This window comes from Rissa tridactyla, chromosome 3, assembly GCF_028500815.1.
Source record: "Rissa tridactyla isolate bRisTri1 chromosome 3, bRisTri1.patW.cur.20221130, whole genome shotgun sequence".
NCBI lineage: Eukaryota > Metazoa > Chordata > Aves > Charadriiformes > Laridae > Rissa > Rissa tridactyla.
In genome coordinates, this window is record NC_071468.1 from 62,104,515 (window position 1) to 62,122,868 (window position 18,354).

An 18,354-nucleotide genomic window follows, 5' to 3' on the forward strand; every position below is an offset into this window, starting at 1 on the left:
ATTTGAAGAACATCCTTGATTTTTCCTCTGACAGACCTAGCTCTATGCTGACCGCAGCAAAGAGCAAAAAGTCATAACTGAGTGTCCTGGTTTGAGGTAAAACAGAACCATTTCTCTGTTGAGTAATTTTACTTTGCAGCTAAGCCTCTTGTAACTAACTGAACTCTGTGAAATTAACAGCATATTTTCCAGACACTGTTTGCTCTCAGAGAGATAAGACCCGATATTTTCTAATTTATACCAAGGAATGGTATGCAGGGAGGCTCTTGCTTATACTTATTGATATAACAGCCAAGGTCAGCTGACTTTGTTATTTGCGCCACTGGAGGGTCAGAAGCGGAAGAGCATAGGGGGGTCACACCTGCAGGGGGGACCGGACTGCCTCATAATCAATATAAAAGCTGAGGGATCCAAGGGTCAGCTTCTTTCTTCAATGGTCGGCATCCGAGGAGGACTCTGTTTGTCTGCCTTTGATCCCGATCCTTGCTTCCTGAATCCGGATCTGGAATACAGTTTCTGTCTGTCACTGAGGCCAGTCTGGGACTTTCCCAGTGCCTGCTGGTAATGTGATTGTCATCCTGGGAGCTTGATACAGTTTTGTGTATATTTATATATATTTCATTGTTTTCTTTTTATTTTATTAATAATATTTCATTAAAGTAGTTTAGGGTTTTTTCTAAACTCATAAGTCTCTTTTTCTCTCTCCCTCCTCTCCTTGGAGAGAGAGGTGGGGGAGAGCATCTGTCACTCATTTCAGTGGCCAGTCCAGCCCAAACCACAACACTGAGCATCATCATGCCAAACCTGGAAAAATTAATACCTGTTCACAGGATTCTAAAAGGTTCTTTTGCCTCCTAAATAAAAGATGTAACATGCATTCTCTAAAGCATGTGCCAAGACAGGTGAAAGAGGATCCTAAGAAAACTAGACAAACCTAAATTAATCAGGAAAACATTTAAATCATTACTTTCAGCATTGTTACATAGAAAGACAAGTGAAGCTAAAATCCCTCTGCACAGCTATCTGTTGAAAACCACTTAATTTAAAGAATGAAATGTTTGTGTAAATGTATAAATACTGTTTCACGCAGACAATTTGAGATCTTTCAGACAAGAAGGAAAATTTTACTTCGTACTTTTACCAATCTTATATTCATGAATTGTGCATGTACTGACAAAATTAACTTAAAGATTAACATAGAAAAAGACAGAGAGACTCAGAACTTCAAGACTGGAAGATGAGCTAAACGTGATGGCATTTATATTTCATTTATTTAAAAATAGTGTAATAACATTACATACAACGTCAGTTTTCAAATGGGTGACTGTAACTCAGACAATGGGAATTAGACAGCCAGCATCACTGAAAATGTCCTCTGATGATGACTCAAGTACCTTTATGAAGTCTCCAAAACAACTAATGGTTGTATGTGGATGTGTGCCTCTTACAACAAAACTCACATTACAGTGCAGTCCCATGTCATAGCATTAACAGATAATGAATCTGTGGAAGACCATATACAGTATGATTTTGTTGATGATAGGACAAATGTGAGCAAAAAAATTCTTCTAAATGCTGGAAAGAAAAAGAAAACCCAAGCAACTTTATGTACAATGCTTAAACTTAATTTGTTTTAATGAACCCTGGGTGTCACATTCTAATTAGTGTGAAAATGGAGAACAGTCAGTGGGAACTAAAGCTTTGATGAATGTCTCAGTCTGGCCATACAATGAATTGAAAAAGTTTTGATTTTTCCCCGCCAAGGTTCTCAACAGTAGATATTTATGCAAAATGTGGATATGGATTTGTAACTATCAACTGGACATCATTTAAAACTTTGGATCATCCCAAAAGGCCACGAGAATGTGTGCACTTGTTGCTGCAAATGTTTATTGGTGAAATTCCCTGAAAAGTGCAAGAGCAAAAAGTGTGTTGATTATTTTTAATAAAATAAGAGCATCTTTTTCCTTTACCTTAATACCCCAAAATTCCTCTTCTCACTGTAAAAATTCTTTGCAAGCAGATCACTGTGCAGACATTCATATTTTTTCCAGCTAAGATTAGGTCAGCATTTCTGTTCTAAATTGCTATCTTCAGTGATAACCAAAGCTAATAAGTCATTCTTATATATGTATTCCAGACTGAAGTTTAGAAAAGCAATTTCAGTCTAAAATTAACATAGGTCTTTTATGAAGTTTGTTTAAGTATTTTATATTTTCAATGGGCAAAGTGTTTGCTGATATGTGCTGCAACGTACATGAAATTAACAGGGGAAGAGAAGGAAACCCAGGTACTTTGCATTCTGAATAGAAATTACCCATTTTTCTCTACCTTTCCAAAGCTTTGCCAGTCAGGAATACCCAAAGACAATTCTTTTTCATCAGTGGTAAAATAAGTATCTCTTTAAAGTCTTTACATCTACTGTAGTGGCTTTTTCTGGATGACAGGTTATTGAAAATCATGTAGTCATTACCAGGTGACATTAAATGGCCTTGTTATACACTAGGTCAGATTAATTATTCCTTCTGGTTTTAAAAACCTAATCAACATAGGAATGAGGGCAAATGTTAAACATATATTTTACTTTATGATTTTTATGTTTATAGAGTGTTGACCATCCTATATTTCAGTAGAAACTGAAATTCCTTCATATTTTGCAGAAGTTGTGGACTTTGAGAGATTAAAATATCAGAAGTTCTACCTCTAACTGTCACACTGTTTTGTAGTGGCTAATTTGTAATAACATAAAAAAAAATGCCCCCATTTTATGGGGACAACAAGCAAATATTATCCATATACTTGTTCCAGATTTTGTTTTAAATACTGGCTAAGTTTTTTGTTTTTTTCTTTTTTTGCATAAAAGTCAACTTGTGATTCGGTTCCATTCAGTTCAGTAGTTGTGTCTTTAGGCTTAAGACTCTATACTGAACTCTCTTAAATCAGTGGAAACCTTTTATGTCAGTGACTTAAAAAAAAAAAAAAAAAGTTCAAGTTTTACCTGGTATACCAAAAAGCAAAAAGGTGACACATTATTTCATGTGGCACTTTTTGTGAGAGAAGAAGAGTGTCCAAGCAGAGTTAGTGTGTCCAAAACACCCTGTGTCCAACCAGTGATCTTGTAAATTAGCAGAGTGCAGCTCAGTCATCGTAACTGCATCAAGACACACAGATAGTATCATACTAGAACTTATAATCTGTCAGAAGAAAATTTTTAAAAGATGATCTGCTTCATCCCAAGAAATACTCAATTAGTTTATAAACCTCAGAAACGAGATATGAAACTGAGTCAATGATGTATCAAAATCTATAAGGAAGTATGACACTATGCATCAAAATGTGAAGCTGTGATTACTTTCTGCAGCTATGCTCTTCAATAAAACTGCAGGTAAGTAATTCACCGTTGACTGTTAAAATACCTTATCATATTTACTAGCACAGTTGGGCAGATATATGTAGCAGGTATGTGGGAATGGATAAGGAGGAGAGAAGAATGCTGCTCAGAATATTTTAAATGTTCCTTTATTGAAAAAATAAACGTTCCAGAATTCAGAAAAAAAACCCCACCTTTTCTCTCCCCTCACCCCCACAAGAAGGAAAAGGTTTGGCCTCCCTCACTTTCGTATCATTGCAGAAGCGACGCATCCATTCCGCTGAGTTTAAGATACAAGCACCACGCTCCAACAACATCTGTCCTCATAGACAAGTTTTCCTGCTGTGAACAAGCTGTCACTTTGATGTCCACCTCTACCACAAGCCCCTGTTAACAAACATATCCTTTAACCAGCCTACAGAAAGATGTATTTTTTTAATTAACCACCCTGCAAGTACCAGAAAACTACATTCCTTCAAGGACTGAATTGATCTAGTGGATCACCCCTTCTCTACCTTGTGGTATCACAAATAGACAAAACAGTGAAATTGCCAAAGATACACAATTGAAAATACAATTGAAATAGTGGAAAAAAAGGTAGAAAGTTCAACATTCACCCTTTCTGATCTCATCAGTGCAAGTAACTCCATAGAAAACAGTTCTTATTTTATTTACCTCATACGTCTCTTCATTCCCATAGCCCTCACATGCAAGCACACCATAAACAGATGTGATAATTTTAAAAAGATCATGATTCATTTACTTTTTTAAATCAATCATTTATTTATTTGGGAAGAAGGAATCAGCATCTTCCTTGGCAGCAATTATTTGGTAGGATGCCATTCTACTGGCAAATAAAAATGCAGAATTATATTCCCTCCAAAACAGAATATCTACTAGATATTTTTAGGGAAATTAGTTTTGATCATCAGCCTGTACGATGATCACAAAGCTTTCTACAATTATTTTTATAAATTTATGGGGGCCTCTATTCTCAAATAACATAATTATTACATTTGTATCACTATATTGCAATGACAGAGTTAGTGATCTTTGTAGGAATACATTAACAGAAAAGCAGTTGATGGCATTTTTTAAAATGCACTTAGAATGGTTAGATTTCCTCTGAACCAGTTTCAATTAACTTGAGGAAACCAACACTTCAACATACAAATAAGTACCTGTATTAGGAGTCTTGCAGATGACAATGTATTCAGGGAGTTAGAGATCTTGAGCAAGCTACATCTGCTATATTGGCCCTTCTACTCAAGGCTTCAGAAACCTGTGTGCTAACATGAGCGGTCACAGTATAACCCCATGCAAACTACAATGTAAGGGAATGTGCTGTAATACCCTGGGTACGTGCTGTTCCTGGATACAGTTCCTAGGTACGTGTAGCTAGATATGCTCTGGTGGGCATTAAGAAAGAGATAACATTCTTACCTGTCAAGGCAACACACAGAGTTTTGCTACAACAGATATAAGGAGCCACCGTATAGGGGGAAGTTGAACCTCTCCATAGATTGGAATCCTGCACAGCATGCCACGGCTACCCGCCTGAGGGCTACCCGCCTGAGGTCTACCCGATGCTGCATAAAAGTGGTGTTCCCACCAGCTGAAGGAACATAAGATTGGCTTGCTATCTATATTTCTCTTCCTACTTTCTACCTTATTCTACTTGGTTTTGTGCCTTTCTTACTGAGGCCTGGAAAGAACCCTGCACCTCCTCATCCTGGTGCAGAACGGTACCTCTACAGTTTCAAAATAAAACTATACAGCCCAAAACTAGCAAATTAACAGCCAGTTCTCAAACCTTTGTGGTAAGCCTCCAAGTTTGGAAGAAGACATTCAGAGATATCTCTGGTAACCTCTCCAGGAAGTCTAGAAATACGCTGACTACAGGATGTGAACTCATCCTTTGGGAAAGACTGTGATTAAATGTCGAGTGAGAAAGGGAAATAAAAAGGGTTGTCTTGGATTCTTATTTCAAGTCATGACATAAGCAATATGGGGGGGAGCAGGCAGGTGACTTCCCAGATGATACTTTCTAGCACTGCAGTTAAGGGACAAAAAAGAAAAAAAAAAAAAAAGAATCTCACAGGAACGCTGGATGGAAAATGTCCTCTTTCAACATTTTATTTCATCAGTGTCATGCCATGACTGAGATGGACCACAGAGCAAGGAAGAGTTGAGTGTGAGGTGTGCCAAGAAGATCCTTTCTTTGCTATTCCAAAGTAGTTTTAGAATGGAAAAGGGCAAGGATAGCATAATACATCATCGGTAGAAACTGATAATGAAAAAAAGGGAGAGGGGGGAAGAGAAACTCTACTTTTCCAACTATTTATTTGCCATTTAATTTTCTTTAGATCCGTGTTCTAAAATCACACTTACATTTAAGAAAATGTCTTTTGGTCCATGACAAAGAACTATGAGTCTCAGGAAGTCAAAGGCTGATGATGGTCAATACCTCTCCACAGCCTTCAGGAAAGGATCTTCAAACAGATGGCTTTGTCTGGCCTCTGGCATCAGGTGAAAATTCAGACCTGCCTCAGGTGCCACAGATGGTTTCCAGAGAAACCTCCAGGCATTCTTTTTTTCTGAGGAAACACTGAACACCAGTGAGATATCTGGAAGAGAGTCTTCAAGTCCTATTCCCATACACAGCCAGGTGGATAATACAAGGCTTTTAATTTAGTAAAGGCCAGGGATCACCCTAGAAATACCTACATGCAGGTGCATGTGAGTTTGTCTTTAATTCCCTCCATCTCCAGAGGTTTTTGGATTTAGTAGCTGATGATTCAGCCAAACTTGATAGAGGAGTGGAGAAAGACATATATATTTCCATAAATTGAGTGGGTCTGAAGGATGTGTTGCATTAGCAAGTCATGCCATAGTAGAGATCTGACAATATATATACAGAAATAGGAGAAAACCCTTAAACAAGCGTCGACACCAAGAAACCCCTCTGTTGCAGCTCCCACCATTTGGCACCTAAAACCAAAAGAAAGAGGAGCACAAAACAGATCTGCAGAAATGAGTCTTAGATTTGTTACTCTGAGAACTACTTGCTTCTTTTGCCATTCTATAGCACTGTTTGTATTTCAAGGTCTGTGGCCCTTCCTCTCTGTTAAGTTGGTAGGACATTAATTCTACACAGACCCTAGATCATTTTCCTTCTGAAGCCGTTAAATATTTTTTTCAGATTAAACATTAATCATGAACTCTAAAACTTATTTCAAGGCAAAAATATTTTTCCTGTTCTTTACACCTCACTTACTCCCTTTAAAGGAAAGAAAAATCCACTATCTGGCATATCAGTCCTGGAATAAGAGACACACTGATGAATCTGCAACAACATTAAGTATGAATTTCTACCCCTGCAGGTTCCAGTTTAAACATTTACTTACAGTGCATTTATCAAGAAAATGAAAACAGTCTATTTCTAGATTCAGTGAAACAAACTGTGTAACTGAAAGTTAACAAATAATATCAAATTTTCATTCTATAATAGTAAAAAATAGATGTCCTTTTGAACTACAAATATGAAAGTAAGACTGGAGTGAAGTAGTTTACCTTTTCTTTCCCACAATCTCCCGTCTCTGTCCTTCCAGCAGGCAACTAATAATAACCTGAAACAATTTTGCTGCTAGATTTTCTAGTGCCTCATACATGTTAATGAGGACTCAACATACCTTCCTGTTCTTCCTGTTTATTGACACAAAAAAGATTCCCCTACTTGCCATTTCAAATAATGGCATCTATCCTGCTTTGTTAAAAAAGGTGATTTAAAACCTTCCTGGGCCATACACACAGCCCCAGCCTGCAGGGCTGGTGTCTGATTTCAGGAGCATTCCATTAATTGTGAACATGCAATCGATACTAGCTACTAGGTGTTTACAGGTCATGCTTCAAAGAAAATTTCAAGGAAGATAATATCCTTAAATAAATACAAAAATTTCATCTTTTAGGGCCATGGCAAATTAAATTCCTTCAAATATTTTTAAACCATGTGAGCAGAAATCCAGCTATTCAGAACAAAACTTAACCCCATACAGTAACATATCTCCCAAATATTCCTTTTTAAGAACTGAACTGAGATATGCTAGTTCTGGATCATTTGTTGCGTACATCAACTGTTGGCAGGAAGCCAAAGATGCTAGCATTTTACCCATTTTTAAGTAAATGTTTGTTCTTTTTTAGATTGCTTAAATTAGAGGAAAGGATTTCCAGTAGAGAATGATTCTGCTTTCTTAGACTGAAAGAATTGTAAGATTAGTTGTAACTACAGATAAACTATATTCAAGTGCCTTTTTGTACCCCTCCGGCACACTTTCCCGAGAAGATGTTTCTTACCTTGAGCTTTCTGTGGATAGAGCCATATGGTCCCACCACTCTCAGACTGGAAATCCTGGCGGCAATATCTCATTTACTACTCATGTTCCACTGACAGACCCAACTGCGTTTGTCATCAATATGCCTTTTCTTCCAAGAGCCTATGACAGCAGATGAATTGAAGTGACCTCAAGCCAGTTGCTCCAAAACAAAGCATTATTCACTCAAACACAGAGAAAAGGGCTTAAACAAACAAAAGACCCTTACCTTAGCTTTCATCTTTCCATCTGAGCCTCAGTAAATTCAACTTTATCCTGCTGCTTCTATCTCTAGGGTAGGCGGGGGTAGGTGAGACAGTTTGTTTTGTTTCAGTTTGCTTATGAGCCCCTCAGAGTCAGTCATCATCTCCCCCCTGCGCAGCTGCTGACAGCCCCCTTAACCTCCCTTCTTCCCTTGAATCAGCATCTGAAAAGTTTTAGTGTCCTGCTTGGGCCTAGAAAGGGTAGACTTGCCCACCAATTTGGTGTCTGGGAGAGGCGGTTTCCAATTCAGAGCTTTCCTATTAGTTCCCACAAGGACCTTGGACATTTTCCTCAGACTCTGTCGTGATTTTCTTTCATGTGGGTTTCTGTTTGCAGTCAGGCAAGACAGTAACAATTAGGGAAAGTGAGGTGCATATGGTATTTGTTAAAAATATGCACAGGTCCCACATCATCCAAAGCAGTAGAAGAAAGCAGACTTTAGTGGAGGTGACAGCCTTATTCCCCGTCACAATTTCAGGGTTCAATTGCTCACAATAAAATTTTATTTCTTGTTTTTCAAAATCTTAAAATAGACCTGTTTAGTAGGATGTCTGATATACTGGCATCTCTGATGACCCCACAACATAGGTATGTTTTCTGTGAATTCAGTAGTAATAGTGTGACTGTGACTAATAGATTTTAAGTAAGCAACTTTTCCATAAAATAAACAGCCAAGTGTTTCTAAAGTAAGTGGAATGGACTACTTTCAAGATACATGGAAGCTTAACAGTCTTTGGGGCAGGCAGAGGTGGAACTTATCCCTACCTACCCATGCCTCTGAGCTTCAAGTGCTCGGAGCACTTCTTCACTCTCCTTCATACTGCGTTACACACAACAAGCTTCACCTGCTGAATTTGCAGTTGTTTCCCGAGAGAAGTACCAAGATCCTCATATAGGAACTGTTTTACAATGTGCTAAAGAAGGCACCTGGAAATGCAATATGGAGAATGAAGTCTCTTAAGTGGATGATGGATAAGACTATTAATTATAGTATGATCCATTTTACATCCAACATTTCATACTCTGTTCAGAGAAATAGGGGTAGGTGGCTCAACATAGTGCGCTTTGCTGTTACTTGTATTACAGGGTTTTGCTATTCAGACAAGAAGGGGAGACCTTGTTATCTTCCCAAATCTAAAATACCATCCCTTTCTGTACTATTGCTGGCCTGTGAGTCAGCGCTAAATTAAAGTGGGCCACAGCCAGCAGAGGACTAGAACTGTCCGGTTGTGCAAGCTTTCCGTTTCCTTGCTTTTGTGCAGTTATATCAGACATACGGCAATTTTGGCTGCTGTAAAGCCACGCTGAGCACATGGTAAACTGCTTAGAAAATACACGTTATTTGAAGAACCTGAAAAGCAACTAACTGCTTAATGCATGGCAGGCTGCAATTACTTTTATCGTATATACATACTTACTAAATTCAGTCATGAAATGTGTTCAGAGGCTAACTTGAAGCACACCATTCTCACCGCACTGTAATGTTGGGTTACCACATGCTTTCTACCACACTTGAGCCACTTTCAGAAACAAAAGACACCACAACTCGTGGGAACACGCTCTTCTAGTGGGCTGCCCGAGAAGAGACGTAGTGGCTCACTAAGATCCCCTTCACGTGTCCTTCGAGAGAAGGGGGCAGAGCAGCAGGAACCACCACTGCAAGCACCAGAGCAGGCTGACAAGGAATCTTGTTTGCAGGCGTTCAACTAGGAATGTGGCTGCCTTAAAGAGATATATTCCGTCCAAAACTCCCATCAGAGATTGATGCACTGAAGGCTGCTCAGGGATTCGGTAACAAGTGCATTATAGCTGCCCTCCTTTGTAATACTTCAGTACAATCTGCAGATAGGACTGGTGCCAACAGGCAGTGCACCACCCTCAACTGAGCAGCCTGCTCTGTTGAAGACGGAGCACTGCATGATAACATCAGTCTCCCCTGATAATGCTTCTGAATGAAAGCGACGGCAGGGAATATTATTACATTATTTGGGAAGCTTTGGTGTTGTGCTTTGGTCATTTTGTCCCGTCTCCAATTATTAAACAGGATGGTCCCTGATGTTTGTTGTTCAGTGAGAGGAAGGAAAAGCATTCCACAAGCTTACATTTGCTAATTCTAATTTATAATGGATAAAGCTTAGCTGTATGATTGTAAAATTAGGTAAATTCCAGACATTTCACCCCCAAAAATATATTTTTAGCACTGTAGTTTAACATCCAGGCACTTGCATTGGGACAGCAGGCTAAAGTAATTTGTGCCATTTGATGTAAGGTTTTTCAAAACCCCTATGTGGTATTCTTTTAATTTTCTAACCAAACTGTCTTTGCCAGGAGAAACAGACAATCTGGTAACTGGAAGCAGATCTGACAGTGACTCAAAGCCTAAATTGTGAAGGCAAAAATACTTCCTATGGTTAAACAAAATATTGTTGCTGTTACTATGCAATACCCATCACTTATTAACAGGCGCTATCCCAATGCAGTGAGAACTGCCATGGCCATTACACCCATTCTAAAACCTGATTACTAGAGATTGAATAAAAATAAAAATTAAAAACCACTAAATTTCTATTAGAGTTTGGATGTTTACTTTTAAAGTATTTCGGGATAGTATGGTGTTATAAGCATTACGAGTATGAAGATGAGGTGCAATAGACCTGTTAGAGGAGTAACCGAGTCCATTCAACTGAGAATCAGAGCAAGACTTCCTACAGTTTGCAAATGGTTTCTACCCCTTCCTTTTAAGGTCAGACACTCCCAGCAAGCTATTCAGATGTATTTTTCTGCATAAATTCCAGGAGACAAAATGACAAAATACCACAAAAAAACCTATTTATACCCTATTTTCGTCTTGCCAAACCTGAAAGACTGAGAAAGTTCACAACAGTCTGTTCAAACCTGTCCATGAGATAACTGTTTATTTTCTAAACATACTTGAGTTTCTTTAAACATTTTGATTTATAGATTGTTATCCCGAGGCTATATCTATACCATTAAATCGAACAATGCCAGGGCTATCATTCCCTTACCCTGAAGTCAACGGCATAGTCTGGCCCCTTCTGTTCTGTAGCTTCCTACCAGGAACAGTCCGTGGTCTCTGCTAAGTCCCAACACTGTCCCCAGAAGTTACTTGAGAGAGTACAAATTGGCTGAACTCAGAATCCAAAGGGGTTTTTTTCTACAATGTCTCTGTGTGGGATATTTTCTTCCACTGCCTGGACCCAAGTCCTAATACCTTTTAGTGTAATTCAATGAACCTAGCCAGAAAGTCTGGGGTTTTTTTGTTTGCTGGTGGTTGCACATTTAACTCAACGTCTTGTTCTCTAAATAGGAAAAAGTCTCATTAACCCTGTTAGATGTTTTCCTTTATGAAGACTCTGAGTTTAGTGTAACAGCTGGGTCTGAGCTTACCTGTAATAGGACACTTTGGTACATCATGGACATTAAATTCCTCAGCTATCCATAATGATTAACTTGAAGAGACACTGATCCCTTCCCTAAAGAGCCAGTGGAAAAATTTAAAATACAGTCCCTGTCCTGAGGAATTTGCCAGCGCTTGAGCTGTGCATAAATATACCACACCACCATCATCACGACCATGTTACAGCTCAGCAGCAGTAGCTATCTAAGATGACATTCTGAAATCCCCAGCCACATATAACCCCATTTCCTGGGTCTCCCTGTTGCCGTAACAACACCCACACACATTACAGAAGAAATGCTGATCACAGCAAAGAGGAACCCCTCACTAATGAAGTGATCCCCCATGAGCACACTCATAGTATCAGGTAGAGATCAGCCTGGACAGGTCAGCGTAGCTGACTAATCCATCTCCCAACTCTTAGGGATGGGGTGTTGGGTCCCAGCTCTGTCACTGCCAGATCAACATGATCAAAGTCTGCTTGGGCATGAGGTGACAGCAAACAATGACAGAACATTTCTGACAAGGTGTACCTGCCTGTCTGTCTTGTCTGTAACCAGCTTTTGTCAGCCCAGCCTGTTCTCCTCACCCTTCACAAATATGGGACTGACGAGCCTCCAGCTCAGGTTCAAATAGTCACCACTTCTACTCTGCCAGTCTGCAGAAGCACCTGAAAGACAATGTTGGTGAGGATACAGAACAGCTCCCATGTAGCATGAAGCAGACTGTTCTCACACTTCTATATCCTCCTGCCTCCTCTACAGTTCAGCCATTATCCTCTACAAAATCCCAGGCCAACTTATACCAACCTGCCTCTCTTCCGCAAGCCCTCCTGACCTTCTTCATAGCTCTGTCAAGAATTGCACTTAAAGTCTGCTTCCCAGAAAAAAAAAAAAAAGGAAAAAAAAAAGTGAAAGAAGTTTAAAAGTGATAAAATGATTACAAGAGATTTCCTTCGTAAGCAAGGAGACAAGCGTAGCTCAGAAAGGATTGTCAGGGAGCACCAAGAGTGGGTGGATCACCAAGGGAAGGGAGACCAGCAACAGCCCCCGCGCAGGCAGGGCCAAGCCCTCACCGACAGGGCACAGTCCCAAGGCAGAGGAGCAGGGCAAGCAGGGCAGGGTGAAGGCAGCAGCAGCACCTGCTGACTTGCCGGTGGTCTTCTGGCAAAAGCAAAGCACCACCCTGAGGAGAAGGTTAATCCATGAAATGCAAACAGGGCTGAGGACAAGCAGAGCCACATCAGCCCTGCAAGTGCTCTCAGGGCCCTGGCAGGGAGAGATTTTGTGTTAAAATATTCGAGTTTCGATCTAATGCAATCTGAAATGGAAAAGGCTTTGACTTCCCTAAGCGTTTGTGATAAAGATTTCAGTTTGGTTTCATGACAATTCGTTAAGATTAAGGAACCGTAATTTCCACACTGGTTGTTCCTCACATGGACCTTCGGATTCAGTGCCTGTGTTTTGCAGCTGACTAACAGCTGACTGAGACCAAGATATTGTAAAGTTTTCCCAAGACAGCACTGAGTCCAGACTGACTTCTGTTTTGCAGTGTTACGGCCAATGTCAAACAAGATGCTTTGAAACACACCTGATAAAGTATGTTGCAATGCATTACGTGTTATAACTGATTAAACGCTGCCTGTGCCATCCAATATGGCTCTTATACGGCTCATTCAGTTGCTTATCCAGGATACAAGCAAGGTGGAATCATAACTATTTGCCAAATGAAATGTGAAGAAGAGAGCTTCGGCAGTTTTAAAGGTGCACAAAGATCTCAATAATAATAATAATAATAATAATAGCAATAATACCTTTACAAAAAGACTATGCACGCTGAATAAAAAAGAGAGGTCATATTTATTGCTGAGCTGAACTGTGACCTGATAACTGTAAACTTTCATCATAACTGGCCTAAATATGGTACTTTTTTGAAACATATCACAAGCCCAGTTCGAGATATTTCTACTCTATTTCTAGTTTATTTCCTTTTTAACTGTCAGTCTGCAGCAAAAGCTGAAAGAACCATCCCCTAAAGTCTTTTCCTTTTATTACCGGATACATAAAGGACAAGTAGCCTGAGGCTTAATATTTTTCAAGCTTTTAAATATTTTTTTCTCAATTCAGAATGAGTGTGTGTCATTTCTGTAGCAATTCAGAAGCAAATGGTCCCAAGTTCAAACTGTGACTGTTCAGATTAGATCTGCTGGTTAAATTTTTTTGGGGATGAAATGGAATTTATTTGCAGTGGACGACAACCCAAATGACAGAAGTAAGGATCCATTGACAAAGGAAAAGCAAATTCCAGGGATCCAAAAATCCCAAACATGGCAATGTGTCAAATGAAATGTCTTTATTCACAGCTCACACACCTGACTGTTTTGTTCAGTGACAAAGTATCAAAGGGATTATCCAAAAAGCAATCAGACAGCTGGGCTGTTCCATTTCTAAATGCTACTTTCTCTCTTTTAAAAAAAACATCAGTCAGCAGACAGAGAACAGAAACATGGTGCCAAGAACCAAACAATCAGTAAGGGCCAGCTATAATACAGGGGCAGTTCCTTCTCAAATTCATGGCTTTATTTCTGTGGTCAGTGTTTTGAGCACCAGTCATGAATTAATAAACACCGATGGCTCCAGCTTCCTCACAATACAGATCTTTCTGCAGTATTTAACTGAATAAGGAGACATGATAGGGAACGCATAAAGGTTTCCTATAACTGGACATGAGCAAGGACAACTGTGTTTGTCTGTTAATTTAATGTAAGAGCACAGTGAATAATTCAAAATGAAGTATTTGTTTGACAGGTCTATTCTTTTACTGATTGCCTTCTTGAGAACAGTTATGTCCTCCTCAAATTCGTTTTGTTTCAAAAGGGGGAATGACTATGAATAATTCAGCCCATTCATTCATTATTTTACTACTGAAATGTGGATTATCTGGATTTTAGGTTTATTTGTTGGCTTAAGGCAAATGGAATAAGTACGCAAACTCTTCCCATATAAAGGTTCTTATGCATGAAAATTTTAGACATGTCGTGAGATATATCAAGCATAGGAGTTTAAGATCATCTCTGCCATTAAATGCATCACTCTGGAAGTGAAAACTTGGAAAGTAGGGAGGCTACTAAAAATTTATGTTCAGCTTAGAAAAATCACCCATCTATCACAAAAATTATATCTTACGGTGTATAAAATTCTGAAAATTGCTAAGATTATTAAGTATTTTCTCATTTTTTATAGCCTGTGTACCGACTCTTTTGATACTCCCTGCTGGATATCCAGTTTTCCCTTGCTGTGTTGATGCAATTGACACCACACAGATGCAGTGGGAGGAAAATAAATAGCATGTTTTAAAAATGGGGTTTTGTGAATGTAATACTAAAAAAAAATCAGTAAGGACAGGTCAAGTACTTCTTAATTTGCTCATTTAACCATATTGCTGTGAGGATAGCTATTCTAATAATATCATAGCTACTGTTGTAACCTAGGCCACTTCAGGTTAAATTACATGGCTGAACCTCAGAAAAGCATTATACAGCTGAAAGTTGACAGTGGTTTACCATGCTGATCCTACCACATGAAAGTATACTGAGATATGTGTTCGTGATATCTTAAAGTAAAGTGTTATTTATATTTCCATATTAACCAGTGTGATGCTCACTGATACGCACTAATTGCAACGCTGAAGGTTAAAAATTACATGTAAGTACCCAAGCTGCTTCTGCCAGCACTTATCTTAAACTGTAAGGTTCATGAAAGTCTAAGATCATTAAATCCTTTGTAAGATAATGAATGAGGGGACCGTAGTCTATTCTGCAATGACGAATCAAGAGATAATATTTGAATAAGAGTGCATCCAATGGTTCAAGAAAAGGTATAATTAGAAGTGGTGAGGTGAACGTAAATATTGTATACAATCGCCTGGCTGACAACAGCAGAAGCCACAGGAAGCATCTTAAGCTAATAGACCCCTACCCCCTCTGCTTGAAAAGCAGGTGGGGGCTAATATAAAAGATTTCTCAAAACTTCAACATGAACCGCTATTACCCATTTCAAGGTATTTATTACAGCAGCATCTGCTAGTGTCACCAGAGTTAGAGGGAATGTCAGCCTTTCCTAGCTTAAGTCTCTGCTCACAGGTCTTTTATAATGACCATAAAAACAGGTTGAAGGCTCAAACTTGGCAAACAAAGACCTCAGAGAGAGATTTTTGTAAAGCACAAAGGGCATTTAGACACTGGTAGATTTTGGTAAGAGTTACACACATAACTGCCCTTTTCACATTTACAAATCTCTGTCTCAGCTGCTTTTCCCTCATGCATTTTTAGGATAGTTTGGTTCATTGAGAGCAGAATAATAATTTAGGGGGAAAAAAAAAGCAAGCAAGAAGAAATAATTTACATTTTTTTGTCTTCTTGTTTCTTACATAAACTCACATTGTATTTTTAATACCCTCGGTGTTCTCTTCACCTTCCTGTTTCTAGAAAGAGAATTGAAGAAATATGTGAATAAAGATCTCTTTGAAGAATGGGGAAAAGATGATGTCTAAAAAGTACTCTGGTGACTTAGAAGTAAGTCAGTAGATGGGCAGTAACTTACAGTGAGTAAACGGTTCTTGCATTAATTGCACCGGCACACACAGCATAGCAATGAAAGTACTGTAAAAGCTGATATTTAAAGCAGAACCAAAAATCCATGAGGAAAGAAGCATGTGATCTGTGAGGGTAGAAGCTAGGAGTTGGTACAAACGAGTGCTCCGTGACACTCTTTGGTCCTTATTTCCTTTGCATGGAAATGTGCAAAGGAACTTGAATGCAAACGCAAACCTGGGAACTGAAAAACACTCTCCTGTCCCACAAAACAGACTTAATCTTAAATGTGGAAGATTTGGTGGGAACTGGTTTGTGGCCAACACCTACTCTTGTCTTCCACAAAAGCATTTAAAGAAAAGAAAGGGATATGGTTAGAGTTTAGTGCTTCAGAGCATTATGCCAGGTACTTACATGCCATATATATGGCATTAAAGGAGTTCAGTAACAACAAAGTGAGACTACTCAGATATTTCTTTCTTGGTATAAGAACCATATTCATATATTTACTACTAATAAAATATGAATGCTTAGGGGCCCCTATTTGACACTGGGCTTAGTGGTTCAAGGTCTGAGATACCCAACAGTATAAGATTTTACTACTTAAATGAAGTAGACAGGTAATGGGTGAAAAAGACTAGCGAAGGACAGAAAGGTGCCTCCTGTCAGAGGGATTTTGAATGTACAGCTCATGACAAGCAGGTCTGTAGCTTTCCCTAGGTGCTTGTCTGACTGTCACAGGCTAGAGCAGCTGCTTAGTGCATGGCCGCATGTCTCAAAGTGCCTAGGCATGAGCCTCCCTGCTTCTTCTGTGTGATCCAGAAAAGGGACACCTGGGAGAAAGCTTTGACAGGCAGCAGCCTTCCTGCAAAATTACACAAGGGGATGACAGTAGAGACAGTCGATTCAGATGAACTGTCTGCTGTCCTCCTGTCTAAAAGCAACTAGAAGAGCATCTTGCAACTGAAGAAGACCTAAGTATAATAGGTATTTCTGAAATAGAGCTGTCTGTCCCAAGTCAGAAGGAATAAAAGTAGTTTATTTCTACTATGTGCAAATGAAAAATTATATTTGAGACAGTCTGAGAATGGGATTGAATGTGGATGTAAAAGTAGCCTGGGAGCAGGAGTGGGGAGGAGGCAGTGGTCGAACAGATAAGGATTGGAATGATGGGACAGAATAATTCATGTTTAGAAAGAGCACTGACAAGCTAGTCTGTTCTTCCTGGAGCAGCTCTCATCTCAGTCTGTGTGCAGCAGAAGGAGCCTAAGTCTCCTCATTCCTCTACTGTCAGACAACATGATAGTACAAACCCACCAGAAAAAAAAAAGGGGGAGGGGGGAAGCACCCAAAACTTATCTTTTAGTTCTGCAGATGAACTGGACAAACCCTCTCCTTTTTAATCGACAATGTCAATGACAAAGACGTCAAGTGACAGCATAAAAGCTAATAGGATTATAAAACCTTTCTTCTATATCAGGAGAAAAGAAACAGCAGTTGAGATAAAAGAGAATAAACCCTTTAAAACTGTAACAATGGGTGACCATAACTACTTTTATATAAACCGTCCATACACCATGTCAAAAATGAGGTGTGGAAAAGCAATTTTTCGGTTTTGTATGAGTTGAATAGTTCTGGCAGCTTTAGTAAATGCAAGAAGAAAACCTCGTCCTAAGTAACACCTAAGGAATTTGATTAAAATTTGGACTGAACATTAAGTACAGTGACCAAGCTGTAACTCTTATAACACAGTAGTACAGAGCGGGTGCTACTAACTCAGGAAATGTGCATATACTTTCCCCCTTTTCCATCTTCATTAAATGTGTTTTCTTAGTCCTGAAGTCAATTTCTGGGTCTGTCTTTCTAAATAACTCAGTCTGTGTGTTTCTCCTGCCCGTGTTTCTCCTTCACAAGTGGGATTTCATTTTGTAGGCCCCATGCTAATTAATCACAAGGAGAGATTTGAGAAAAAGTTTCCGGTTAAGGTTACCAAAAGTTTTCCAAGCATGGCAGTATGAAAGAGACTTTGAAAACAATCTCTCTTAACAAAACAGACTAAGAGATGACCCCTGAATGGCAGGAGGGCAAACTTGAGGGAGAATTAAGAGGCAAGAGCAAGCAACAGGCTGAGGGAGTTGGGGTTGTTCAGCCTGGAGATGAGAACGCTCCAGAAGACCTTATTGCAACCTTTCGGTACTTAAAGGGGGCTTGTAAGAAAGATCATAGAATCATAGAATCATAGAATGTGTTGGGTTGGAAGGGACCTTTAAAGGTCATCTAGTCCAACCCCCCTGCAGTAAGCAGGGACATCTTTAACTAGATCAGGTTGCTCAGAGCCTCA

The 18,354-nt window shown here is 39.3% G+C and overlaps 1 long non-coding RNA gene across 2 annotated transcripts in view; it reads right to left on the reverse strand.

The window, feature by feature from the left end:
* The window catches only part of LOC128907916 (uncharacterized), a 30,605-nt gene extending 19,513 nt beyond the window's left edge, over window positions 1–11,092 (reverse strand). Inside the window, exon 1 of one of the 2 annotated variants that reach the window (XR_008465788.1) lies at window positions 11,031–11,092. This is a non-coding gene — a long non-coding RNA (uncharacterized LOC128907916). Of the gene's footprint in view, window positions 1–7,723; window positions 7,835–11,030 lie in introns of those variants that run through there. The other variant, XR_008465787.1, reaches the window with a different exon arrangement.
* Window positions 11,093–18,354: the final 7,262 nt, after the last annotated feature.